The 27115-nt window shown below is 46.7% G+C and overlaps 2 long non-coding RNA genes across 2 annotated transcripts; both read right to left on the bottom strand.

The window, feature by feature from the left end:
• Nucleotides 1-723: 723 nt before the first annotated feature.
• Nucleotides 724-9151, bottom strand: LOC116877735. The gene is made up of 3 exons (XR_004384701.1): nt 8936-9151; nt 7061-7149; nt 724-1302 (listed from the first exon to the last, which is right to left on the bottom strand). It is a non-coding gene; the product is annotated as an uncharacterized LOC116877735 (long non-coding RNA).
• Nucleotides 9152-16672: 7521 nt separating this feature from the next.
• Nucleotides 16673-21321, bottom strand: LOC116877736. Its single transcript, XR_004384702.1, has 3 exons — nt 21264-21321; nt 18470-18577; nt 16673-16813 (listed from the first exon to the last, which is right to left on the bottom strand). It is a non-coding gene; the product is annotated as an uncharacterized LOC116877736 (long non-coding RNA).
• Between the last annotated feature and the right edge of the window lie 5794 nt (nt 21322-27115).

Here is a 27115-nt window from a genome sequence, read left to right as displayed (position 1 = left end):
CTGTGAAAGCTGGCATGTGTGAATTCTGCAGATTGGTGGCAGACCAAGCTGATGTGGCAATTTGAGTCTGAATCCTGCCTGGAGGCAGAACTCCTTCACACTTGCAGGACCTCAATCTTTTAAGGCCTTCAGCTGATTAGGCCCACCCACATTATGGAGCATAATCTGCTTTTTTCAAAATTTAAGTGAAAATCACATATAAAAAAACACCTTTGACATTACACCCAGACATGTATTTGATCAACTATCTGGGTACTCTGGCCTACACAATTTGTCACATATAATTAACCATCACAATTAACCCTTCTCAATTTAGGACCTGTACACGTCTCTTTAAGTCACGCTTAATCTCCAAAAAACACAATAACAAGGCTATACTTCTGTCTATCATGACGCAACTATCTTACATACAACTTAGAATGCACTAATACATTCCCTAGCAGAGGATACAAAGTCCTTGGAGATGTTCCTTCTTCTCCCTGATAACTTGTAACTTCAATACTATGGTGCAAACTCCATATGTCATATGTTCTCTGATAAGAGACCAAGAAAAGGAAGAAAACAGATGGACCAACACAAAAATACTCACAACAAAATAAGGAAGAAATACTCATAAGAATTAGAGTCCTGGAATACCCGGGTGGCTGAGCTGGTGAAGCATCCGACTCTTGGTTTTGGCCCAGGTCATGATGTCAGGGTCATGGGACTGAGGCCCACATGGAGCTCTGTGCTCAGCATGGAACCCGCTGGAGATTCTCTCTCTCCCTCTGTCTCTGTCCCACCCCCCACTTGCACTCTGAACAAAGAAACGAACAAGATCTTATGAAAAAAAGAATTAGAGTCCTTATTTCTGTAATGGTCACATAGTCATAGCTGGTTTTCTACCTGCTACTTTGGCTGCTCATTTTACATTACATTTGCTGTGAACAAGCACCTCAGCTGGTCATGATTCGTTTTCTGGTGGAGTGACCCAACCCTTCATTCCTGAGTTTTCTGGACTATCAGTAGTCCTGCCTGGACTGGACAGTTGTCATTTTTCATTGACTTTCGTCCCAGGGCTTGGTGGTTCTAAGGAATCTCTCGTACTGCAGACATGCCCTCCATTTCTTCCACGGTGGATTAACAGTCTCATCTTTCTGCATAGTCAGGATCATTAAACACCTTACCTCTCATCTTTATGTGTTTATTCAAAGGCATGAAGAGCCCAAGGTGGCCGAGTAGCCGTCTTAAGTTCCACTTTAATGGAACCACAGTATGTCTCCTGGTGGTAGCATTCTTCCCTTTGAATGAGGGTCTCTAGATCTGCAGGGCGTGAGGTCACAGAAACAAGGAGCAAAGATTTCCTAGTGACGTCACTAGGGTAATACAGGTGTCCCTCCATTTCTAGCCCTAGCTTCCTGGACCCGTGAATCCTGACTATGGGAGAAAGAGCATCACATACGGACACACTGATTCAGAGCATACCTGGCCTCCTAAAGAAAGTTGCCCCAGGACAAATTTTGCCTGCAAGTGATTGCCACCCAGCCAGCTCTGTAACTGAGTCTTCAAAAGGTCATTTTGTTGTTCTAGCAAGCCAGTTGCTTCGGATGGTGGAAAGCATGATAAGACCATGAATTCTACCATCATGGGTTCATTGCTGCCCTTCATCTGCTATGAAACACATTCCTTGCCCAGGGGCAACATGGTGTGGGACACCATGCCAATGGGTAAAGCATTCCATAAGTCCAAGGATAGTAGATTTAGCAAAGGCACTGTTTGCAGGGAAGGATACTACATATCCAGAGAAGGTGTCTATTACAGACATGGAACTGATTTGTGCATTCTGGTGAGGCTCAGGGGTCCGTGGTGTCCACTGGGCCCTGGACCCCAGCTCCTGGCCACCTTTCAGACTGCTCAATACATCTGTTACTATCTGAAAGAAAAGGACCCCTCACATTTCTGTTTTCATTCCTTCTTTTACTTCTTTCTTCTTAGCTGGCCTGGTTCCACAAATCATCAGCATTGGGATTTCTGTGCTTTCTCTCAGTCTATAATCACAAGCACCCCTTCCCTCCTCCATGGTGGGGGCTAGCCAGGGTGTCACTGTCTCCTCAATTTTGCATGGAAAGAGTGGAAGTCCATGAAGAGTCAAAGTTTTATGCACGGACACTGCAGGACAGTCAGGAACACTGCAGAACAGTCAGGAACTCTGCATTAGAGCTACTTAACAGATACTGTTTTCTTCCCTGGTCCATCACTGTCTCACTAAGATTACATGTATGTCATATGTGGGCAGAAGGCTCTTATAACCCTAGTTTGTAGCAACCACCACTGCGTCCTGGGAGTGGGTAGCCAGGAGCTGAGGTGGGGTGCTGCCCCAGGCGAGGGGGGCAGGTAGCCCAGGGGAAGCAGTGCTAAGCGTTCTCACTGCCCTTGATCTTCCCTGTTACTACCCTGGGCCATGGTAGGACTTTGTGGGCAGATCATGTGGTCTCCAGGGCTCTCCCAGTGGGACCAGTTGAGAAGCCAGGATCCCAGAAGACAGACCTCCAGCAGTCCCATAAACTGTTGGCCGCACAGAGCGGGGCAGGTAAGCCCAGTGATGGGACAGGCAGAGCCTGCACAGAAGCAGCAGAACAGGTCAGTGGCTCCTCTGGGCTGAAGTGAACCTTCGAGTAACAGGCATTGAATGGAAAACACCACCCTTGTATCAGGACACCCAGCACACGTAGGTCACTTTCAATGCACAGCGTTCTCAAAAACACAAACTTAAAAGGCTTCGAGGCACAAGAACGGAATTAGAAAATTACATCTTTTAATATTTCCACAATATTTGAAATGGGTTTGTAGATTGAAAATAAGTAGTCAAAGTATTTTTGTATTTGTATATTTATCTGTAGGTTTTCTTATTATTCATGTTACTTTTCTGTTAACACAGCGGGAAGCTGAACACATGAATGCTTGCATCTAGCTTTCTCCCCCCTCCAATGTTTACCTGATTTACCCCGAAAATCTATGAATGTGATCAGTTTCACGGGTGAATTAAAGTATAGTAATTATCAACCACTAAAATTTTGGTGGATTTTTATTAACAATAGATAAGCTAATCTGGGGAAAATTCTATCTTTTCAATACTATTTCCATCCATTAATATGTATAGAACGTTTTATGAGTGAGAAATTTTCTAAAAATCATGTTTTAGAAAGTTTTTAATAGTATTATGACAATACTGGTGCACAAACACACAGACCAGTGAAACGAAACAGAAATCCCAAAGTCAAACCCTAATCTGTATCCTGTCATCTTTACATACTCAATGCTAATATGTATCTGACCTGTCCCTTACACTTTGTATTTCGTTTCACGGCTTAGTTGCCATATCTGTCCATCGGTACTGCTCTCCCACTGCTGCAGTGCTAACCACACAATGCTGCTATCTTTTGGCCACTGTCACCCTGATTCGCTTCTATCAGCCTTTGGCGTGAAAACAGGAAAAGGAAAACGGATACATCTCTTCAAGGATATTTAAAGATGTATTTAGATTTCCTCAAGAAACAGTGAAAAACTTTAAAAACAAGATATGAAACCCTTATTCTGAATCCCCATTCAACTGACGGGACTCAGATTCCAGTTTCACTGGCTGAATGCAAACACAGTAGGATAATCTCGACTCTGTTAATAGGATGAAGGAAAACCACATGTTCGACTCATCAACTGATGCAGAAAAAGCACCTGACAGAATCCAAATCTGTCATGGTATAAACACACAACACATTAGGACGAGGGGGAACTTCCTCAACCCGATAAAGGGCATTTACGGAAAACACGCAGCCAATATCATAATCAGTGGACGTAGCCTGAAAAGCTTCCCCCTCTCGCCACTCCTAGTCAACACTGTGTGGGAGGTTCCAGCCAGAACAATCTGGCAAGAAAAATAAAATAAAAGAAATCCAAAATGGAAAGGAAAAGGTAACACTATCTCTACTCATAGATTACAGGAGCTTACATATAGAATATTCCATGATACAAGATCGAAACACAAAATCCAGGAATGCCTGGCTGGCTCAGCTGGCAGAATCCAACTGTTCTGAGTTTGAGATCCATGCTGGTTATAGCGAATACATTAAAAATAAAGTCTTAAAAAAAATAATAACAATGAAATAAAAAATAAAAAACCCTATAAAATCAGTTGTATTTCTATAAACTAGCAGTTAACAATCCCTAAAACCAGTCAATTTATAACAGCATCAAAAAGAATAAAATACTTAGGAATAAATTTAACCAAAGAGATGTCAGACCTGATAGTGAAAAAAACAAAACACTACTGAAAGAAACTAAAGATCTAAATAAATGGAAATATTTCTGTGTTCACGTGTTAGGGTCCGTAATCAAAGGAGCAAGACTGATACAAAGCGAAGGTCAAGCAAAGCTTTATTTCAAGAAAAGCATCGAGAATCAAACTGACCGGTAAGGGCCGTCTCTTGCAAAAAGGCGACCCCTCCCAGCCTCACAGACTAGCTTTTATAGAGGTAGTTTAGCCGGGCTATACACAGGTGGCCAATGAGATTGCAATACACAGAGAAAACTGCACAGTCATGCTAGGTCTGCCACACACATAAAAAAAAAAAAAAACTGCTAGGTAACACACGGATGGCCAATTGAATTTCAATTTACTCTAGTAGATATATGCGCGCCCAACTGATTGGATGTCTTCACCTGGCCTGACCCGCCCTGTATCTAGGCTTTGCAAGTAAATTCCTCTGGAAGGGGCAAGGTCAATCTAAGTTTACTGCATAGGGACAATCTAAGTTCACTATATAAACACAAAATGACTCCCTCTGGCCAACCAGGCCCTTACACATGGATTCAAGGACTTAATATCATTAAGATGGAAATACTTCCTAAAGCAATCTACAGATTTAATACAATCCTGATTCAGTACAATCCCTATCCAAATTTCAATGGCACTTTCTGTTTTTACAGAAATGGAAAAGCTGATTCTAAACTTCAAAAGGAATCTCCAGGGACTGCAAATAACCAAAAACAATCTCAAAGTTGGAGAACTCACATGCCTTGATTTCAACATTTACTATAAAGCAAAGGAATTGAGATGCTGTGATACTGGCAAAAGGCTAGACATACAGACAACGGAACAGACAGGAGAGTCCTGAAAGCTAGAGAGCTTGTCTGTCTACGGCCAAAAGACCAGGACCACCCAATGGAAGACAACAGTTCCTTCAGCAGATGGTCCAGGGACAACTGGAAACCACATGCAGAAGAACGAAACTGGACACACACAAAAATTAAGTCCAAATGGATCAGATGGGGCGCCTGTGGGGCTCAGTCGTTTACACGTCTGCCTTTGGCTCAGGTCATGATCCCAGGGATCCGGGATCAAGCCCTGCATTGGGCTCCCTGCTTGTGGGAAGTCGCCTTCTGCCTCTCCCTCTGGGCTCTCTTTCTCTCAAATAAATAAATAAAATCTATAAAAACAAAAAACCAAGATGGATCAGGGCCCTACAACAAAGCTAGAACTACAAAACTCTCAGAAGAAAACATAGGGGTGTATCTTCATGACTCTGGATTTGACAATAAATTTCTCAGCTAGAAGACCAAAAGCACAAGCAACAAAAAACCAGACAAACTGGCCTTCATCAAAATTAAAGACTTCAGCGCATCAAAGGACTCGAATCAAAGAAATGACAAGACAACCTACAGAACTGTGGGGAAAATACTTGCAAGTCATGTATCTGGTAAGGGTCTAGTATCCAGAACATAGAAAGAACTCTTATAACTTCACAATAAAAAGACAAACAACCCAATTTGAAAATGGGCGAAAGACTTCTGAAGTCTCTTCCCCAGAGATACACAAATAGCCAACAAAAACAAGAAAAGAGGCTCAACATCATCGATCTTCCGGGAAATGCAAATCAAAACCACATGCTTCACACCTACAGGTGTGGCAAAATCGAAAACAACAACCGAGTGTCGGTGAGGCTGTGGGGAAACCAGCACCCTGCCCCACTGCTGGCGGGGCAGGGGGTGTAAAATGGTGCAGCCACTGGGGAAAACCGTCTGGCAGGTGCTCAGTAAGTTAAGCATAGAATCACCATTTAATACAGCAACTGTACGGCCAAAAATACGCACAAAGGACTGAAAACAAGGATTCAAACAAGTGCTTGTACACAAGCTCACAGCCGCCCTCCCAGCAGCCAGAGAGCAGCAGCGATCCACCCCCATCAGCACAGGAGCCATGCAGCATGTCCACACAATGGACTGCCACTCCCCGCAACGAGGGAACGAAGGACTGGTGCATGCTGCAAACCGGAGGAACTACGGAAACAGGGACGTGGAGGAAGCCAGACACAAAAGGTCATAGATGGTATGATCCCGTTTATCAGAAATCTCCAGAATGGGTGAATCCATAGAGACAGAAAGCGGACTGGTGGTTGCTAGGGGCTACAGGCAGAGGGAAATGGGGAGTGACTGCTTAGTGGCAGGGGCCTACTGGGAGAAAACTAGACAGCTGATGGTCACGTAACACGTTGCCTGTGCCAAATGCCAGAACCGTACTCTCGAAAACAGCTAATTTTATCTTGTGTGAGCTTCACCTCAGTGAGAAATCTCAGCAGTAATGCTTTCTAAAAACAGTATATTGCCTTTCCTGTTAAAGGAGCTGTCTTGGGGCACCTGGGTGGCTTGGTTGGTTAAGCATCTGGTTAAGATCAGGTCATGATCTCGGGGTCCTTGGACTGAGCCCCACGTTGGGCTCCCTGATTCACCCTCCCCCTCTGCCCCTCCCCATGGCTTGTGCTTTCTTTTGTTCTCAAATAAAGTAAATAAAAGTCTTTAAACAAAAAAACTGTACACTTATAAGTCAATTACACATCAATACAGTAGGTTTTAAAGAGCTGAGTCTTGATTTTTGCTTAAAGACCAGGATGGGCAAGTAATGCTCTTCTGCTTCCTGGGTACGTCAGAGCCCGGTATGCAAGCAGGGCAGGCGTTAGACATGAGAAGTGCATATAAACAAACTGCCCCCGTCCGAGTACTGCAATGCTCGGTGAGCGTGGTGGCTTACCAGTTCTGGGAGAGGACAGATTCCCCAGTGTTCATATATAGCCCTTCCATGACGATGAAACGTCGAGTGACCCGAGCCTTGCGAGGATTCTTTAAAAGGAAGAAAAAAAAAAAGACATTTTAAATCTCAGTAACTCCAAATGCAGAATCTGTTAGATGCTTCCTAGCCCTCCACCCGACAAAATCTATTCATCTGAATAAGTAAACCAATAGACAGTCCAGGTGAGTTTCAAGTTCAAGGTTTTATACCCTGTTATTTTGAGACAATAGTGCTGTCTTTTCTCATGTTTTCCAGTTCACTCAATCCATGACGTGACTGCACACATGCACGCACACACGCAATTTAGGTGCTCTGAGAATGCTGAAGCACAAGCAAAACTCCCCAAACCCAGAATGACTGAGATAGCCCAAGGGAAATTTGTGGGGAGATGGGCACATTTCAAGTCACAACAGGGCCATGATACCTGGATTATCCACTGATCAAAATGTATGGCCAGGATTTGTTCACTTCAACATCTACCAGGTTTGCCTAAAACAGAGCTACAATGATGATGGCAATCATTACAGATGGGGCAGGAGTTTGACAGAGGCTCTGATGACACAAGAAGGGCAGAATGTTGATAAAAAGTTGGGAGAAGGGCATGAGGCTTCTTATACTACTGTATTTCCTTTGAATATGCCCGAGATTTTCCATAATAAAAAGTTGAACAGACAAACCCTGTTCTCCTTCATCTACCAAACAGCAGATAAAATCCTTCCTAACCACCAGGTCAAGTAAAACTCAACCATGACCTCATCCAGGCATGTCTGAGGCAGTGGCGGAGGCCTATTTCAGACAACACAGAACCTTCCTGCAGCCCGCTCATGGCAGGTCACTAGTAATAAGCCACCCACCCTAGGGAATTTGTAGATGATTCAGGCGTGCAAGGTTGAAAAAATACTGAGATCCTTGGGTAGAACTGGGAACATCTTCCTCTGCAAAGGTTTCTTGCCTCTAAGCTTCTAACGAGGGACATGCCAGAACCCATGGCTATAACACGCACAGCACGCGGAATACACGCCCCGAGTTGGCTCGACCACCTTCACTCCACTCTTGACTCAGACCCAAACGCCACGGGGAGTCACGGGGGAGGACAGGAAGAGAGGCGAGCCTCCCCCTACCTTTCCAAAATGAAGTATTTTTATTACGACTTAAAAAATACTCAATGTAGGTATCTTGGGAAATGAGAAAGTGCACAAAGTTTTTAACAGATCAGGTAGTTACAAGACCCATTGAGAGTGACTGTCCTTATAAACTCTGTTCAAATCAGAATTTTACTGCCATAGTGTTAGAACCTGAGTTTTAAAAAAATTATTTTAATTAATAATTACTGAAAACATGATTTCGATGGAGATACACTACTCTGCTGTGGATACATCATATAGTAACTATTGCACCAGCGCTGGGTGTAGGTGGTTTCCCTTCTCTTGCTTTTTTACATCACACTGTGACCATCTCTGAATCTCTAAACCACGCCTGAGTCTCTTCTGAAGACAGCACCCCAGATACAGGTATAAGCACTAGTGCGTTCTGGCGTTACTTCTGTAAACTGGGGAGTACACCCCTGCTCCCCAACGCACACGCTGCCCTCCTCTTCTAGAAAGCTGCCCGCGTTACCTTCCCCCAAAGCTGCCGTAAGTAATTATGGCGACGATGAGGCGATTACAGTCAGACCTGCCTCTCCAACACAGAGTGTGTTTAATAAGCAGGAACGCCCTCACTTCATATCCAAAAGTGATCCGCAGGCAAGTTTTCATGACAAATTATCATTTCATATATAATTTAGCTGGTTAGCAAGCACAAAGAACTGTATAATTTTCTTCAAAAGAATCATACCTTTTCATCTTCCATCTCTTGTTCCTTCAGCAGGTGCTCCAGGTCTGCCATGTCATTATGCTTAAATAACTTACTGTCACTCCGTGATGCCTGCAATCCTTTCTGAATGGCAAAGCAGGCAGCTCTGTCTCTGCAAGGAAGAGAGACCCACCAAATTGGGGTTTTAAAAGGTCTTGTCAACATTCTCGGAAAGGGAATGCTTGCTTTCTGTAGCTGCTCAACGTGCACTTGTTAACACGCCGATCAGTAAGAACATCTGATGGCTTACACGCCACTGTTTGTGCCTCACTCTGCACGTCTTTTTCAGAGCGACCACACTCATTCCTCTGCACGGAGCACACCCCTGGCTCATTTTACTCTCTCAGAAGTCAGCGTGCACATCTGTTCACCCACAGCAATTTTTTCTTTCTGAGAAACACACACAACGCTGGTGATCTCACCCTCGGTGGCTTCTCAGATTTGACTGGCGCAGACTCTGCCCTTATTTTGCCATGAGAAGTGATACCAACTGTTGACTCTGGTTTTGCGGCTGAAACTAGAGTAAGATCTTCTAAACCGAGTTAGTTAGGGAGGGAGGATGTCTCTGACATTAAGCTGCATTATTTTAAAGTATATGCAAGGCTTCTGCCACGAAGATGGAATAGTCCTATTTTCCCTGTTTTTCTAAGTACAAGCCCAAACCCTGGACACTACATATAAAACAAACATAAAAAGACTCTGAAGAGTGCAGAAAAATGACAGGCCGGCTGAAGATCTATGAAACGATGTCTCGTGGGCTTCCCTGACTTGGAGCTGCCGAGCTTGCCCGACACGTTAGCATCTCCCACACCTCAAATTCTGATGCTGAACTCTCTCCCTGGACTGAATTCATCTTTCCCCCAATGAAATCACATTTCTAAAAGCCAGGTGCAACCACCCACAGGCAGGAATCTGACGGAGGGAGGCTCAAGCCTCAGTCACTGCAGCCTCTGTTCACTGGCTGGGAGGAGCGTGGACCTTTCCCCGGCCGGTCCCTGGTTTCCCTGCCAGCAGCGCTCACAGCTCTATGGAGGAGCCAGCAATAAGTGCAGCCAGGACCAGTTTACAGGGACAAAGGCAAGGATGCCCCCGCCGACAACAACTCTCAGAATCCCTAAGATTCATCCCAGTTCAGAGATCTGACGACAGGAAGAACACGAACGTGTGTCTTAAAACTGACATACAGTACTACACTGAAAACGGACCACAGAAGAAAGTCTACAAGGCACACGGGATTCGGGCTAATCAAGACACGCACCAGGAATGCAGCGAGAAGAGGTGAAGACATGAAGAGGCATTCACAGAATGGGAAAACCCCAGCAGCTCCTAAGCAGATGAAATGATACTCAAAGGCCCAAATAATCAGAAAAATACAAAATAAAACAATGTTGCCCAGCAGGGCCCCCATATCCCAACTCAGGGGAGCGGAGATGGGTACACCACCAGGTAGGGAAGCCCCACAGGGAAATGAGACAGGCGTGTGTCAGGACCTACTGCTGGCTCCAGAGACTCACGCAGCTGCACAAGGGGCCAGTAATCACCACATTTTGTGTGGCAGCGGGGAGTGGGCGCAGCTGAGGGACCCAACATGAGCAAAGCGGCTAAGTACACAATGGAGGCCTACACAGCATGTGGAAGGAAAGAGCAAGAAGCACATCCAGCCCTCCCGATCCGGTCTGCGCTGAGTGAAATCTCTTCAGTATCCCTTCACGCCAGCTAACGTTCTATTTCACTGTTGGTTTGTCTGCCCCAGAAGACCTACAATTTTGATTCACTGTATGTGCTCAGCACATTCCTGGGACACAATGGGCACCCAAACAGATGTTTAAAAAAATGAGTGTGAATAAATAAGAATCAGAAAGAAGCTGGAGCACAAAATTAAAAACATACTTCATAAAACGTTAAGATCTATTTCCAAAGGTAGTGTGACTATTAACACTGGGAAACCGCATGAAGCCGACTTGGGGTGCTGGACGGGAAGCTAGGGGGGAGGCTGGAGGGGAGGCTGGAGGGGAAGCTGGGGGGGGAAGGCAGGAGGGGAGGCTAGAGGGGGAGCAGCACGGTTCAATGCCAGTCATAAGAAGAACTGGGGATTCCAGGCCCCTCCCAGAGTAAGCAATCCTCAACTATAGCCCCTAACCGGGAGAGTGGGGCACAGCATCTTCTACAAGAGACCCATCAGCCCTGCAGCTCAGCCAGCGAGAAGCCCTCAGGGGCCTGGACTCTTGCTTGCCTCCAATAAACTTTCATTAAAACAACCCCTCTCAATGGCCTCCTCCCTCAGAAAACGACCTTCCTCTCCTTTGTCTGTTGGACTTACCCACGGTTTAGCCCTAACTTGCTGGTCCCAAATTGTCATTTTTATTCCCAAATGAACCCATTTTTATTGGTAAAAATAACTGTTTTTTAAGGTTAACAATACATGTATAATAAAAATAAAAGGCATCATTTTAGTAATTCAGACATATAGGACATCAAGCGATGACTGAAAGTTCAGTGGAAGTATTTCAGGGGGCGGCCAAGTGGGGGTCTGGGGGGAGGACAAAAGGAGACAAGGTGTAAAACACCAGCGCTGCCGACCAGAGTGGAATGGAGGACAGGGTCAGCACCTGTGTCCACAAGGCCGCACGTGGAGAAACTAAGATGGAGCTTCCACCGAGTCAGAAGACAAGACTCTGGCAGAGCTGAGTGAGAAGCGGGACCCGAGCAAACACCGCCTGCAGGGGAAACACGACCCTGCACGTGCGCCATCATACACCTCTGTACCTAAAGGCGTGTGGTCAACGCAACCCGAGAAACTGCTTCAGGCCAATTCACTCAGAAACGGTAAGAAGAAATGGACAATTACTTATGGACAATAACCAAAACTCACTCAGTTTGAAGAACTCACTGAAGACAGGGAGTTTGGGACTAAAAATCTAGGCTCGACACAACAAACAGTGCGACCAATGCAGACCTGTGAGAGGGAGGTGGAGGGTCAGTAACGCATCCTCCAGACTGAGCAGCCCCTCCACGACTGAAAGCTGAAGCCGGCCCCCATCGTGCCGAAGGAGCTGTGGGGTAACTTACCGATGGGGTGCTGAGGCAGGCAGGCAGGCAGGCAGGGCAGTGAGTGCACAGCCGCTCTGCGCCCAGTCCAGGCGAGCCTTGCCCTGGCTCTTCGGGAGCACAGGGAATGGGGGCACGGTCACGGGGTAGTCATCTAAACTGGGGCCTTCTGCAGGCCAGTGATCCCGACCAGTTACCTACGATGTCTTCTTCAGGGAAGATCGGAACAAGCCTCCCCTCTTCTGGTCAGGGCATATGTTAACCTCCACGGGGCCCAGACCACAGAGCCCTGGCGAGGTCACTGCACGGGCATGAAACTGGAGGGCCAGAGACGGAGTCAGTGTTGTCAGCATGCCTACCACACGATGACTAAGAGGAGGGCAAGGCCGATTATATCTGATACCTGAACTGGACCAGCACAGGAAGGGAAAAGAAGAAACAAAACTCACATTTCAACATGCAGGTCAAGAATCCCAAACATTAACAAAACAAACCAGCAACGTATAAGAACTAATCAAACAGCCTTATTCCAGGTATTTAAGAATTATTTATGAATAGAAGACCTACCAGTGGCCTCTGGTAAAATGAACAAAACCCGCAGGCCCGCGGTCCCTTCTAATGGGACATAAGATGCCTCCAAGGTCTAACTAGCTGATGCTACTAAGACCAGGACGCAGGGAGGGACAACTCCTGGCAAATGGACAGGTTGTATGTGAGAAGTCAGAGACCAGAGAGAAAGCTGCACGTGAGCCAGCAGTGAGCAGCTCAGCCGCTGCTCCTGGAAAACGACCCCCCCTCACCCCAGGGAACAGTTCCATGTGAGCACGAGGGCAGCTGGAAATCTGGTAAGCAGCAGCCACTCACTCAGATCCCCTTCCCACTCTGCAGAAAGACAGCAGACTTCCTCCCTGGAAAAGCCTGAGTATAACTTAAAGTCCTACAGACAGCTGCGGAATGGCACCGTGCTGAAAACAGGAATCGAGTACAAATCCACATGATGAAAAATGGGACGCCGAGCCCTCCTCCTGGAAACAAAGAAGGAAACCTGCATAATCTCGAATCAGGGAAGGATTGTAAAACCAATACAAAAGCACAAGCAACAAAAGAACAAAACAGAACTCTGGACCTCATTAAAATTAGAAACATTTGTGCTTCAAAGCACACTGTCAGACAAGCAACAAACCCACAGAATGGGGAAAAATATCTGCATGTATTTTTGATAAGGGACTGGTATCCAAAATATACAAAGTGTTCTTACAACTCAATGATAAAAAGACAAATAACCCAATTAGAAAATGGACAAATGACTTAAATAGGTTATTCTCCAGAAAAGACGTATAAATGGCTGATCAGTGCATGAAAAGATGCTCAGCGTCATTAATCATTGGGAAATGCAAATCCCAACCATGGAGGGTACCACTCCCCACCTACAGGATGGTCACAATGAAAGACAGTGTTGGCCAAGACAGGGAGAAATTACAACTCTCATGCATTGCTGGTGAGAATGGAAAATGATTCAGCCACTTTGGAAAGCAGACTGGTGGGTGCTCAAAGTAAGTTCCCACAAACCTCTACAATTTCATTCCCCGGTGTATATTCAGGAGAAATAAAAACATATGTCCGCAGAGGAAATGTGTACATAGAGGCGCCAGGGTGACTCAGTCGGTTAACTGTCTGCCTTTGGCTCAGGTCTTGATCCCGGGGTCCTGGGACTAAGCCCCTGCAGTTGGGCTTCCTGCTCAGTGTGGAGTCGCTTCTCTGCCTCCCTCTGCCCCTCCCCTGCTTGTGCATGCACGCTCTCTCTCTAATAAAATCGTTAAAAAAAGTGAAATTAAATAAAATATGTACACAAATATTCATGGGAGTTTATGCACACATATAATTTTTCTCCTTTCATATACTTACCATGGAAACAACCCTTAATGCCCATCAACTGATGAATGTACAAAGTATGATATATTCAGAGTGAAATACTGTATTTTTCAGACACAAAACTGACACAAGCTACTCTGTCATGGACAAACCTTGGAAAAGTGATGCTAAATGAAAGAAATCAGACACAAAGGGCCACATACTGCATGATTCCTTTAAAGTCCAAAACAGGCCAACACACAGAAAAAGTAGGTTAGTACGTGTCAGGGGAAAGTAGATGGGGAATGGGGGGCATGGGGGGTGAGTGAGCGTGGGTGTGCCATTTCTTTCTGGGGTGATAAAAATATTCTGGGGGCGCCTGGGTGGCTCAGTGGGTTAAGCCTCTGCCTTCGGCTCAGGTCATGATCTCGCGGTCCTGGGATGGAGCCCCACATCGGGCTCTCTGCTCAGCGGGGAGCCTGCTTCCTCCTCTCTCTCTGCCTGCCTCTCTGCCTACTTGTGATCTCTGTCTGCCAAATAAATAAATAAAATCTTTAAAAAAAATATTCTGAAATGAGACAGTGGCAATGGTTGCACAAGTCTGTGAACATACTAAAACCCACTCAATTGTGGTGAATTAAAAGACTGAATTTCATGGTCTGAGGATTATGTCAATAAGGCTATTATTGAAAGAAAAAACCTCTCCAAGTTAAGTAAATTCACTTACTCTTGTGTTAACCCAGTACTAAATGAACAGCACTAGTGCGTTCACTGAAAAGTAGCTACATTTTCTACAGACTTTTTTTTTTTTAAAGATTTTATTTATTTGACAGACAGAGATCACAAGTAGGCAGAGAGGCAGGCAGAGAGAGAGGGGAAGAAGCAGGCTCCCCGCTGAGCAGAGAGCCCGATGTGGGGCTCGATCCCAGGACCGCGGGATCATGACCTGAGCCGAAGGCAGAGGCTTTAACCCACTTAGCCACCCAGGTGCCCCTCTACAGATTTCATTTATTTATTTGACAGACAGAGATCACAAATAGGCAGAGAAGCAGGCAGAGAGAGAGGGGGAAGCAGGCTCTCCACTGAGCAGAGAGCCCGATACAGGACTCGATCCCAGGACCCTGAGATCATGACCTGAGCCGAAGGCAGAGGCTTTAACCCGCTGAGCCACCCAGGCACCCCAAGACAAGCAGTCTTTATGAAGAAAATTACACGGCTTTACTGTAGGACATGAAAGACCAGAGTGACACACCAGGCACACGGTAGTTTTCCCACGAATCCACATCAGTGCACTGCCGGTCACAACCCGACCTTATTTGTCGGTCAAATGTGATAAGTTAAACAAGCTCACACTGAGGAACAGAAATGCAAAGAGCCATGCAGTTCGGAAGGACAAGGAGGTGAAGGGCTTGCTCTAGTCAAGGCCTATTCTTATGCTGTGCTATTTATGTGAAGTTCTGGCACCAGGAGAGACAGACACGCCGGCAGAGGAGAAACAAAGCCAGAAACAGACCTGTTAGAAGGGCAGACACTATACAGAAAAAGGGAAATTTCTACTCAGTAGGTAAACAATGGACAAGTCAATGCATGCTGGGACAGCTGACCACTGTACTGACACGGACACATTTGACCTCGGGGGGCAGGGAAGGACTTCTTAACCACGGCACTGATGATGAGTAAGTCTGAGTTCAGAACGCATAAAAATTCTGGATGACCACAGCAATGCACGGAGTGAAGAATGCAAACCTCCCTTCCATCAGCGCAGGAGTTGAAGGGCACACTCAGAGAAATATGCTGCATCACATTTTTAGACAAAATACTCAATAATTTCATGGCGTCAAGGATATGTGTTAAAAGTATGAATAGAGGAACACCTGGGTGGTTCAGTTGGTCAAGTGTCTGACTCTTGACTTTGGTTCCTGATCGCCGGGTCTTGAGTTCAAGTCCTACATCACGCTGTGTGCTCAGCGTGGAACCTATTGAAGGTTCTCTGTCTTCCTCTGTCCCTCTCTGTTCTTAGGCACGCTCTCTCTCTCTCTAAACTAAAGAAATGAAAATTTTTTTTTAAAGGTTTAAATGTAAGTGAAAGACATCCACCAACTTCATGAAAATGGTTGTCCTTTGTGGGTGATAAGAGTAAGTGGTAGATGAGAAGGTGTTTCTTAGCTATAACTGGAACGTTTTATTTCTTTCTTAAGGTAGATTTGAAAGAAAGATAGCAAAATGTTAATGCCTATTTATCCTGCATGGTGGGTATACATGGGTCAGATATTTCCTACAAACTTAAAATACTTCTTAATTTAAGAAAGCATACATGGTAAAGACAAGCAACAGAAGAACTAAACACAAAGACAGATCAGACCTTGGAACAAGCAGGGCGAGAGGCAGCACAAGGAAGGTCAAGTTTCAGAACTCAAACTGTCAAAGTCAAGTGCTGCTGTCTATAGCTACCTCACTAAGGAGAAGTGTGAGCACACTATTCTTATCTGGTTACGAAGGTAACCTACAACAGATCTAAAATCAGAAACAATGAAGATGAGAAAAAGCAGGAGCACTGCTTTTCATTTCAAGTGTGTCTCACTTTTTGAAGTATTACCAGGAGCATGTCTAATTTCACAAAACAAGGTTTTTGGTTTTTGTTTTTTTAATGGAAGAAAGGGACAAACTGCAATGCCCAAACTAGAGACCATAAAACTGTCCGTGCATCCTTAACAGAGTCATGTATTAGGCACTAAAACAGTTTCTGAGCTTCCACGATTTCTCACTGTTTGATTTCTGCTAGAAATACTACATAAACTTCTGTATGCTTTGGCGAGTATACCTACAGGAGAGCAAATACACATCCTTTGAGAAGCAAACCACTTTACCCTGAAACGACGTTGTAGTTGAGAGCAGGATGGTCTTTCGAGATGGAGGAAAAAGAGGTTCTGGCTGCTAGTCTTCAATCAATTCTTCCTTTTCCTATGGGAGAGAAGGAAACAAAATACAGCAGGGTGCTGGTCACTGTTTTGTTCCTACACTTCCGTTACAAGCAACCAGTAAGTTCCTTATCTGTTTCTGAACAGCAGCCCGCGAGGCCACGTCACGCACACCGCCCACCTGTGACCCGGGGCCAGATGTCAGAAGCATCTCAGGATCCCCTTGTATTCAAGAGACCGCAGATCTGTAAAACCGAAGGACACTGCATCTATGTTGCCAGAAGTTAAGCTTTAAAAACAGTTTTTTTTCTTCCATAGCTTTTAGGGTAAGATGTCCATGATTACTAAATCTTGCTAAGTTCAGCTTTCAAAGGATGACTCTAAAGTTATGTCTAATCATTCTCTAAAAAATATAGGTATGTGTGGACTGCCAGCTTTATAAACAAAAATTCAAAATACCAGGAATGACGAACCGCTTACAAAGCTGAGCTAGAAACCAGCCACCTGATCATTCATAAGTTCTGAAATGCCAGGGGAAAAAGCTGAGACAGGACCTCTGCCCTGGATGGCCCAATCTTACTGCAATGCTATCCAGAGTGTTCCATGGCATGCTAATCCCACAAGGCAGTCAGAACAAAACGGTGGGGGAGGGAAGAATCTATGGTCAAGGTGAGGGCATCTCTCCAAACAGAGGTTCAACTATCCACTAGCCTAGTAAAGGCTACATGAAATCATGTGATCAGACATGCCCTACTCTGCATTAAGCAGGTTTCCCAAATATATTTGCCCTAAGAACCATATGCTTCATGTCCTTTGGGGGGCACTGCCTGACTGTCCTACAAGGAATATGAACGATCAGGAGGGCGGCAGCCAGGCAGCACAGCATGGGAAGTGATCACCGCACTGCTGCCTTAATTCTGCCCCATCTCCATGCTGCACCCAGTGCTGCCTTGTGAACCAGAGTTGTAGAGATTTTCATGGAAAAACCTTTCTCACAGTCATGGGTCTCTCTGAGCATCCTGGCCCAACGCTACAGGGGCTGGACAGGGAAAGGGCCCGAGGGACGGAAACCACGGTGTGGTCAGAACTGCTCTTCTCTCTTGCACTGGAGTGCCATTCCTAGGTGCTCCCACTGAAGTGAGAGGACAAGCTTCTTTTCCACAAGCCTCCTCATCCTTCAGGTGAACGGGATGCCACATGAGCAGTGCCACAGTCCCCTAGACGCTTCTGCTACCTAAGGTTTGCCTGGCTTGGGCTTGGGCTGGGTCCCTTACCACAGAGAAATTCAGTTTGGGGTGGGGAAGTGGGAGGATTGTTTCCTACTCTGAATTTCCTTCATGAAGACCCCAGGGAAAATTTTCTTTAGGTTTCAGAACCAGTGGTGTTCTTCCTGCGCAGCTCACGTCATTCTGCACGTAGATCATCGAAATGCTGTCGCTGCCCAGGCTTCCCTCCTACCATCTGTCCCTAAATCTGCTGCTTCCCTGACACAGTGCAGCGTTCTGTGGCGGGGTACCCCACTGGGTGGCTACTTTACCCCTGGCTTCTCCACGTTCTGCTTCCCTGATATTTCCTTTCCCTTGATTGTTTACGTGACAGAAAATATTTTAACATATATAGGTGAGCCACCACAAGTATTTTTTGGAAGGGTGTACCAACTGCAATCATACAGTGAGTAATAAAAGATTTAATTTCTTACCTTGACTGTAAGATCAGATCGTTCTTGTAATCTGTACATTTTAGAGAATAGAAGTCTGATTATCCAGAGAATTAGAATGCCTTCCAAAATAAGGTGGTGAGCAGGAGCCTAAGAATGAGTCAAAAACCAAAAAAGAAATGAAGTAAACACTTACAAAATCTGCACATAAATTGTGATGCACTCATATATTGCCTCCCGTTACCTTAAACCTATTGCTTCTTAAGATTTATTTTCAAAACTCCTTTTATTTCTACACATTCCTCTCACCATTCCTAATAGTCAGCAATTTCTCCTTCACACAAAAAATCTGATAGCACAGCTTAAAACCTCCATAGGAAAGAAATTTAATTCTTAAAATAAAATCGGATGTAGAAGCCCAAGACGTGGAACAATATCAACTATCAGATCAGTCGGATAATGTACGTTTCTACTGGTGGGAAAGGACAGCAACCAACACTTCACAGCTTTGCTAGCCTTCTTCCACCCCAGTGAACCATGGATGAGTTAGGAGAGTTATCTGAAATTCAGTTTCCACAATTCTTGGCGTTTTGCACATCTTACTCTATTTTCCGTATCCCTGATAAGGCTCTTTAAATCCTTCTTGGAACACGGCTGAGAGAAAAAGACTTTATAAATGCCTAAAGGAATGGCGGGGTTTTTTTCTTACAGCAGTTCCCCAAAAGTACACAGTGTGTTCCACGTCAACAGGCATAAAGACACCTCACTGAAATTATCCATGCCAGGTCTTCTTTCCACTGTACATTTCTAAGATAAAGGCTGGGCTGACTTCTGTGTTTTTTACAACTAGACACACTAAGTGCCTGTGGAAGATTCCACACAAGGACTAAACCCCAGTCAGCTACACAGTGATCTACTCCAATAAGCTGTCAGGGAAAGCCATTTAAAAGAGGTATTTAGAAATGTAAATACAAGTTATGTGCAAACATTAGACAAAAAGAAAGTGAAGATGATTCACCGCAGTTAAAAACAAAAACCCAGAATGTGGAGACAGGAAAACTGCAGACAAATTGATAGGTTAACTTTTGTTTTTTTTTATTTTATTTTTTTTTCTTTTTCAGTTAAAAAGTTTTATTATGGGACATTTCAAACATATGATAGGTTAACTTTTAAGTTGATATACAATTTTCTAACTACACACATAGGTTATATCCACACACTATTATTTCTCTTTTGGGTGTAAGACTCCTCAAATTCTATACACTAACTGTAACAAAACTGGGAGCAAGAATGGAAATCTGTTTAAGAAGATTTTTAAATATACTGATTTCCCTTGAATATAATTCATTTAAGAATAAGGACTCTAGTCTAAATTTTTTTTGGTTTTCTTGGGACATCTGGGTGGCTCAGTCACTTGGGCGTCTTCTTTTGGCTCTGGGTCATGATCCCAGGATCCCGGGATCCGGTCCTGTGTGTGTGTGTGTGTGTGGGGGGGGGTGTTGGTTCTTGCTCAGTGGGGAGCCTGCTTCTCCCTCTGATGCTCCCCCTGCTTGTACTTGCTCTCTCCCTGACAAGTAAATACATAAACTCTTTAAGAAAAAAAACAAAACAAAACATTATTTTGGTTTTCTCAGCACTTGTACTCTAGTAGGCAAGCAACTCGCTCTACAAAGAAATAGTAAGAAAAACGGAAATACCGATTGTCTAGTGGATTAATCAAAATCACAAATGCGGCTTCTTTCCCTGGAAATGTTACATCCAAGAGAAGGTCTCACTCCTGATCAGTTGTGCAGTCCTCACAAAGGGGGCAGCAGCACAGAACAGGAAATTGTTTATTTTTTTAAAACTTTTTTAAAACTTCCACGTCAGTGGCTTTTATCTCTGTTACTATAATGCGGATCGTACTGGCCATCGCGTACATCACATCTGGTCTGTCAACTGTTTTTCAATAGTTCTGAGAAGTCTCGCAGGGAAGACAGCGGTCTCCCCCGCCAGCAAGTAGCTACATCAGCTTTTACAGAACTGTACGAGGAAACCCGGGATTCAGGGCACTGGCACGGGAATTCCCGCCGTTCCTTCCCGGCGCCCTCCCTCGCACTGAAGCGGCGCCGTCCCGCCGCACAGCCACCAGGCGCATGAGGCTGTGTAAACACTATCCCAAGTTACGGGCCCTTCACTTCTAGCCGAGTGGCTGGCGGGTGGCCACCGCACAGACCCCGCTGGGACAGAACGTGCGGAAAGTCCTCCCGGCCCGGGCGGAGGAGCTCCGCGGACGCCGGCGGGGCGAACGCTCGCTCTCAGACCGCGGTTCTGCTGCCGAGCCCCCCAACGCACCTGAAGCGGCCGGCCGTTCGGGAACGCGAGCGGAGGCTCCGCGTCTAGGAACACGCAGGAAGGGCACGTTTACCGGACTGAAAGTGGACACACGGGGGAGAACGGCGACGGCTTCATATTCCCCTCCCCTCAGCTTCCGGGACCCCGCGCGCCGACAGAAGCAAACTCCCGTACTGGGTTCCGTCCTCCTGTCTGCTCCGCCTCCCGAGCACCCCAATTGCCTGAGGCCGACGGACCGAGCTCTCCCACCGCAGCTTCGCCACCCCGATTCGCCACCCGTGCCCGCTCGGGAGCGTCAAGAGCACCCTCGCCCCTGCGCCCCCGGCCTGTTTCCCTCCCAGCGCCGAAGGAGACCCTCGGTTCCCGCTCCGCCGGAGTCTCCCCGCGAGCGCCTCCAGCTGGAGACGCCGGGGTCGGGGCGCGAGCAACCGGCCTCGCCCAGGAGCCGTCGCACCCCGCAGGGCCCGGTGTGGTCGCAAGTCGCTCGAGCGCTCAAGCTCACCTTGTAAAGCGCCTGGACCATCTCCACCAGAACCCACAGCTCCGCGGCGGTCGCCATGGTCAGCTACTGGCGCGGCCTTCAGGAAGGCGGGTCGTAGCCACGTCACGCGGCGCGCCGCGCAGGCCAGTGACATAAAGCCTGGGGCGGGGCTGGCGGGCGGGGGACTCCGACTCCCGGCGCCTGCGCGCTGGAGGAAAGCGGGCGGCCGTTCGCAGAGGCGGTGGGTGTAGGCCTTGGGGTCTTCCTGGCAGCCAGGAGAGGCGGGAGCAGATCTTCTGTGGCCCTGCGGTGCAGGACCGGTTCCGGGCTCCCGGGAGGGAGGCTAACAGTAAATGCCTGCCCTGCACTCGCAGGCCTGCTCTTCCCTTCTCCATGACAGAAGGAACCCACGAAGGCACTTTCCTAAATAAAAATTATAGAAATGCCCAGAAACAGCGGGTCTCCTGTAGCATTTGCAGGTTTCTGCTCGGACCAACGCTGGCGGGGCGAGGTTCTCCAGCAGTGCGGTGTGCGGCTTCCGCGACCTCCGCGGGTTCCTGCCTGTGCGGTGCGGCTTCCCGAACTTTCGCGGACTACTGCGGACGCGGTGCGCGGCGCTCGCAGCAGATGCTTCAAGCCAGCGGGCCTGGTCTGCGGCCGGACGTGTCCGTGATCGCCCCGCAGGCCTTCCTGCGCTGGCCCCTCAGCCGCGCGTGTCTGATCCCGGGCAGGGCCTGCTCGGAGTGCCGCGTCCCTCATGCGTCCCGTTCCAGTGCACGGACTACCCCACGCACGCACCGGGCTGTCCCCCGCGGCCCCTCGGTCCGCAATCGCGTGCGGGGCTCCTGCCTTCACACTGACCTCGGCCGCCACACACAGTGCTCCTGGGCCAGTAGGGCTGGCAGCCTCGGGGCGGTGCGGCCCTTCATGCCGCGGGAAGGGCAGCCAGGCTATGGCTCACCTACAGGTATACTCCATCTTTCCGGAACTTTCCCCAGCTTGGTGGCCTTTAAAGGACGCCTCGCTGACTTCTCCTCTTGATGCTTCTGGTTGTTCCTGACATTTAGCGACTTCTTTCGCCATGTGCAGCACTTCCAGGAATCACCAATTTACATTCTTTGCCCATTTTTCTTCTGGTGATTTTCATCTTCTTACGGATTTACAGGAGCTCTTTCTACATGCTGAGTATCTCATATTTTTCCCGTTTCATAGGTAACATTTTTGCCTGGTTTCTTTCTGGCTGTTTATGTTGTCTCTGCCACACCTACCTTTTGGACTTCATGTCACGTGTCACACTGTCCCTGACTGCCTCTGGATTCAGATCCTGCTTGCAAAGGGCACCTCCGCGGGATCTGTGCTATCCTCCCGAGCTTGCGTCAGCCTATTGCTGTGCACACTTAGCTCTTTAACTACTCTGTCACATGTTCTTTCCTGGCTCTGCGGAGGTATTTCAGTGGACCCTTCAGGCCCCTGCTGGGATCTTCAGCAGAACGTTGTCCAGCCACATCCTGGACACTCTGACCAGGATGTCTGCACATCTGTCTGTCTCTGTCTGTCGAGGGCACTCCCTCAACAATGAAGCTACTCATTTTTCGTCCCTTGCCATATGGATAAGCCAAGATTCTCCTGAGTCATCAGGCTGATTTTGTTTTTGCTTAACCATACCTGCTTCAACTTAACGTCTTTCTTCTCCCATTTCACTACAATCAGCAGGAAGGGACCTGCCATACCTTCCACGCTTTGCTTAGAAATCTCAGCTGATTATTCAAGTTCATCACCGACAGGTTCTACTTTCCCCAGGACTGCAGGACACAATTCAGCCAAGTTCTTTGCCAGCACAGCGCAAGCATCACCTTCCCTCCAGTCCCCAATAAGACGTTGCCCATCTCCTTCTGAGCCCTCAGCACACGTCTGTCACATCCATATTGAATAACATGCTGTTTTTGACGAGCTGTGCATTCTGAGAGGACAACCTCCTCTCCCGTGCTCTTCATTTCCTTCTGAGCCCTCACCAGGCTGCCTTTAAAGTCCCTAAAAATAGGGACTTTAAAGTCCCTAATAGTCTCTTCAGAAAGTCCAGGGACTTTAAGGTCCCTAATAGTCTCTTCAGAAAGTCCAGGTTTTATCTCTCGTGAAGCTCAAAATTCTCCCAACTTCCACCCAATCACCTAATTCAAAAGCCACTTCCACAGTGGGGGGCATTTGGTACGGAAGCACTCGGCTTCCCAGGACCAAAATCTGTAGGCGTTTCCTAGGGTGGCCATAACAGATTACCGTACATTGGGTTGCTTAAGACAAGAGAATTTAGTCTCTTAGAGTTCTGCAAGTCAGAAGTTCAAAATCCAGAGGTCCGCAGGGCTGCATTCCCTCTGAAGACTCCGGGAGAGAGACTTCCCTTGCTCCCCCTTCTAGTTCTGGTGGCTCCGTGGGTCCCTTGGCTTGTGGCTTCATCGCTCCCGTCTCTGCTTCCACCTTCACAGGGTCTTCTCCTCTTTCTCTACGTGTCTCTCCTCTGTGTTTCCTATAAGGACACTTGTCATCAGATTTAGGCCCCTGAAGATAGTCCAGGATGATCTAATCTTGGGATCCTGAATTACACGACAACCTCCCTCTCTTCCTGATTCGACCACTCAACTAATATTGCATAATATTATATAGTTATTGTATAATACTATATAGAATATTGTATAATATATCTCATAGCCAATATTATATACCTATATATACAATATAGGTTGTACATACTACAACATGAGTGCCTAACACTCAGCCTCAGATTGCAGAAGCATCCATTTCAAAAGTCATCCATCCCGAATAATCATACCTCCAGCTGCATCACACAGCAACTAGCCACACAAGCAGGAATTAGGCTGTCCCCATGGGTTAGGCTTAGGGCTTCTCAGAAAGCCCTGGAGACACCTGACCACTTGGGTGACCCCGCTTCTCCCTCTCCACTCCCAAATTCCCTAATATTTGCAAACTGTGTATCTGATGCAAGCTTAATATCCAGAATACATGAAGAACTGCAACTCAGTAACAAAACCGAAACAACCAAGTAAATAATGGGCAAAGGACTGGAACAGACATTTTTCCAAAGCAAATATGCAAATAGTCACTAAGCACATGAAAGGGTGATTAATGTTCCTGAATCGTACACTTAAAAGTGGTTAAAGAAGTAGGTTTTGTCAGGTAAGTGTTTTACCACAGTAAAAAGCAAAAACAAAAACCCTACTATTTCTTTATATGAATATATTTATCTTTTATGTAAATTAACTTTTTTTTTCAAAATTTCCAACTTTTGTCCTTTTGTGCTTCATCGTGGTAAAATTTCTATTGTCAACATTTCAGCCCACTAATTCTATCCTGTATCCATGCAGCCTGTCGGATCAGTGGTTTCAACTTGAGTTTCAGTGATCCTTTCTAGAAATGTTAATTAGAATTCACATCACGCATTCATCAACAGGTATTTCCTGAGCACTCCCTTCAGCACCGGAGTCACACGACCCCGGACAGGTGACATCCCAACCTCCTGGAGGTTACAGGGTCATGGGAAGACAGACCCTAAATGTATACAACTAAAGATGTGGCTTAAGGTCATGAAATGCTATGTGGGAAAGGACAGTATGGATGGAGATAAGGAATTACGGAGAGTGGACAGGACAGGCCTCTCCAAAGACATACCATTTGGACAGAACGCTAAAGCGAGGGAAGGAGACCCATGAGTGTTTTGTGAGGGAGTGATGCAGGCAGAGGGAAATAATGGGGATATGCTCAGAAGGTTCACCAAGCCCCAGAGTGTGGCTGGCGTGGGATGAGCATGGCTCCTGCTCAGGCCCTGGCAGCAGGGGTGGGTGAGGTTGGGGGTTCTCGTGCCTGACACAGTTTGAAGGTGGAGCTGATAGGATTTGCTGCTGTGAGGTGGGAGAGAAAGGGGATCACGGATGCCCCAAGATCTCCCGCCTGAACTACACTGTGTGACTGGTGTCCCTGCTTCTAAGAAGGGGAAGATGGGAGGAGAGCAGCTTTGGGAGTGGGCACTGGACCCCCATGTGGATACGTGCCAGGGGGAGGTGGGTGTTCGGGTCTGCGGCCAGAGGAGAGGTCGGGAATCGAAGGGTACGGGCTGATGGTCTAGTGGCTGGAAGAGATTCTGAAGCTCCAGGGAATGAGTGCAGACACGGGGGAGAAGAGGCAAGGGCCTCTGCCTTGGGGTGCCCCTGATCTACTGAGGCAGGCTTTCTCAAGACGCTTCTGGGTGATATACACCTCCCAAATGAGAGCAGACAAGCAAGAAGTCAGTGTGGGACAGCTCATTCAGAAAAGGAGGGGAGGAGATCGCCCCCAGCAGCCGGGGGCAGGCCTCCCCACCACGTGACCATGTCAAGCTGGATGAAGGGGAATGGACTTGGGTGGGCCTGTCATCCAGCAAATTGAAGGGGAAAAGGCAATTATGCTTTCCCAGAAGAAAAACGTTACAGAAATCAATCACTGTTTGGTTTAGCAATGAACCACATTTAAAGTCACATAGTCATAAAAACATGCAGAATGACCTTTAAAAAAATGGGTCCAAACGACACTGAGACGATGGGAGCTGGTGCAGTGTGTGCACGGAGTGAGGCGAGACCCCGGGATCCTTGCCTTCGGCGGTGGGGGGTGGAGGGTGAAAGCGTCACAGATGGCGGGTAGCATGCTGATGAAACCTGGGAGGTCTGCGCAAGAAGTAACTAGAAGAAACGGTTGGCTTTTGGATTGGGAATCTGGGGTGGGGAAGGGGGGGCCAGGACTGATTTTTTTTTTGTTATAAACTTTGCGCTTTTAGTTGAGTTCTTACGCTATAATGTCTGTACTACTTGGGGAAAATCAAAATTAAAACAAAGTGTATTTTTCATTGTCCTTTATATTTCCTCACCTAACCTGGTTCGTGCTGTGTGTCAGTCACTGTTACTATTGATTTATGTGTAGGAACCAGTGAATTACCATGGAGAGATTTCAATTTAGATCTACAATCAAAAAGATTTGTTGGCATGATAAAATTAACTAAAATGACTTAATCCTCCTATAACCCAACAACATGTCAGACGTGTAGTTTTGTATACACAGTTTTTTTTTAAGCTTTTATTTGTTTATCTGAGAGAGAGCAAAATGAGAGAGATCAGAGGCAGAGGGAGGCACAGACACACCGCTGAGCAGAGTTCCTGTTGCAGGACTCCATCCCAGGACCCTGGGATCATGACCTGAGCCCAAGGCAGACGCCCAGCAGAGCCCCCCAAATGCCCCTGCGTACACACTCTTGAGTCCATTCCTGCAACTCTTCCTTTAGATAGTTTCTTAAGGGCTTTCAACTCATTACTGCTGTATCGTGCCTCAAAGTCAAGTCATCCAGACTGCTAAGTTTACAGAGCACTTGTAATCCATCCCTCTGTTTATTTCTCCCTCTTTGCCCCAGGTCCCCACTTCCACTCCCATCCCTTAACCTTCTGGATACCTGCTCTCGCGTCTTTAAGTATACTTGCAGCCTTGCAGAATTTATGCAGTGATGCTCTCCATTCAAATCATTTGTGAACAATTTTTAAAGTGCAGTTCAGGTTGTCCCTGGAGAGCTCCGGTTCTGTGGATCAACAAAGCCACTGGAGATCGGTTCTTCTGAGAACTTTGCTCCATCACCCACAGTATTCCCTTCTTTTAAGTCCAACAGCAAGATCATCTGAAGACCACTACTCAACTCCTTACTGGCCATAAGACCTCAGACAATGGTAATCAGTTCTGAATAATCCCATGTTCATGTCTGGGTGAAGAGAGATGGGTTTCCTGGTATTTTTTCTTAACAGCAAGGAACCAGCTTTCTTGGGATCCTGAGAGCTCTGCCCAAGTCT

Source organism: Lontra canadensis, unplaced genomic scaffold (genome assembly GCF_010015895.1).
Source record: "Lontra canadensis isolate GAN:19392208 unplaced genomic scaffold, GSC_riverotter_1.0 scaffold53, whole genome shotgun sequence".
Lineage (NCBI taxonomy): Eukaryota > Metazoa > Chordata > Mammalia > Carnivora > Mustelidae > Lontra > Lontra canadensis.
Note: the sequence above shows the minus strand (reverse complement) of the source record. Positions and strands in the feature narration are given on the sequence as shown.